General features: G+C 48.9%; 1 pseudogene; it reads left to right on the top strand.

The window, feature by feature from the left end:
• The first annotated feature begins 245 nt into the window (after window positions 1–245).
• On the top strand, window positions 246–1,526 carry LOC100987630 (glyceraldehyde-3-phosphate dehydrogenase-like; annotated as a pseudogene).
• Window positions 1,527–1,923: the final 397 nt, after the last annotated feature.

The raw sequence follows: 1,923 nt of genomic DNA, 5'->3' as shown, positions 1-1,923 counted from the left end.
ACAACTTAATTAAGAGTGACAGATACATTCTGCAGCAAAGGCATGAATGATGACTGTATTTGTGTGACTGGACAAGGGCTTTCTGTTTGTTACTTTCAGTCAGAGGAGACAGCATTAGAGAAATAAGTGAGGCCAGGATTCAGTTCTTAGAAGCATAGAATAAGCCCTATTTTGGCTCCCTTCTCCCATTAGAGACAGCCGCATTTTCTTGTGCAGCACAGCGCCTGCCACATCCCTGAGACACAATGGTGAAGGTGAAGGCCAGAGTCAACGAATTTGGCTATACTGGGTGCCTGGTCACTAGGGCTGCTTTTAACTCTGGTAAAGTGGATATTGTTGCCATCAATGACCCCTTCATTGACCTCAACTACCTGGCCTACATGCTCCAGTATGATTCCACCCATGGCAAGTTCCATGGCACCATCAAGGCTGAGAATGGGAAGCTTGTCATCAATGGAAATCCCATTACCATCTTCCAGGAGTAAGATCCCACCAAAATCAAATGGGGCGATGCTGGCACTGAGTACGTTGTGGAGTCCACCAGCATCTTCACCGCCATGGAGAAGGTTGGGGCTCATTTGCAGAGGGGAGCCAAAAGGGTCATGATCTTTGCCCCCTCTACTGAAGCCATCATGTTCATGATGAAAGTGAATTATGAGAAGTATGACAACAGCCTTAAGATCATCAGCAATGCCTCCCGTACCACCAACTGCTTAGCGCCCCTGGCCAAGGTCATCCATGACAACTCTGGTATTGTTGAAAGACTCATGATTACAGTCCATGTCATCACTACCACCCAGAAAACTGTGGATGGCCCTTGCAGGAAACTGCGGCCTGATGGCCACAGGGCTCTCCAGAACATCATACCTGCATCTACTAGCACTGTCAAGGCAATGGTCAAGGTCATCCCTGAGCTGAACAAGAAGCTCACTGGCATGGCCTCCCGTGTCCCCACTGCCAAGGTGTTGGTCGTGGACCCGACCTGCCATCTGGAAAACCTGCCAAATATGATGACATCAAGAAGATGATGAAGCAGGCTTCAGAGGACCCTATCAAGGGCATCCTGGGCTACACTGAGCACCAGATTGTCTCCTCCGACTTCAACAGTGACACACAGTCTTCCACCTTTGATGCTGGGGCTGGCATTACCCTCAACGACCACTTTGTCAAGCTCATTTCCTGGTATGACAATGAATTTGGCTACAGCAACAGGGTGGTGGACCTCATGGCCCACATGGCTTCCAAGGAATAAGGCCCCCGGACCACCAGCCCCAGCGAGAGTATAAGAGGAAGAGAGAGGCCCCCAGCTGCTGGGGAGTCCCTGCTGCACTCAGACCTCACAACACTGAGGATCTCCCCTCTTCACAATTTCCACACAGACCACCTGAAAAGGGAGGGGCCTAGGGAGCTCCACCTTGTCACGTCCTATTACTAAAGTCCCCTGTGCTCAGTCAAAAAAAAAAAAAAAAAGAAAAAGGTCCTACTTTATTGAGCAGCCATTATTTTTTAAACCAGGCATGTAAATAATAAAAACAATTCAAGCAGTGAGGGTGGAGTATGCAGTCAATGAAGAAGAGACTGGTATGCTCAGTAAGAAATCAATTGTAATAGGCTGGGCACAACAGCTCATACCTGTAATCTCAGCACTTTAGGAGGCCAAGGCAGGTGGATTACCTGAGGTCAGGAGTTCAAGACCAGCCTGGCCAACATGGTGAAACCCCGTCTCTACTAAAAATACAAAAATTAGCTGGGTGTGGTGGCAGGTGCCTGTAGTCCCAGCTACTCAGGAGGCTGAGGCAGGAGAATCGCTTGAACCTGGGAGGCAGAGGTTGCAGTGAGCTGAGATCGCGCCACTGCACGCCAGCCTGGGAGACAGCGAGACTCCGTCTCAAAAACAATAAATAAATAAATAAAAAGAAATCA

This window comes from Pan paniscus, chromosome 5 (genome assembly GCF_029289425.2).
Source record: "Pan paniscus chromosome 5, NHGRI_mPanPan1-v2.0_pri, whole genome shotgun sequence".
NCBI classification, from domain to species: domain Eukaryota; kingdom Metazoa; phylum Chordata; class Mammalia; order Primates; family Hominidae; genus Pan; species Pan paniscus.
The sequence above is the reverse complement of the archived record's forward strand: the minus strand, read 5'-3'. Positions and strand labels throughout refer to the sequence as shown.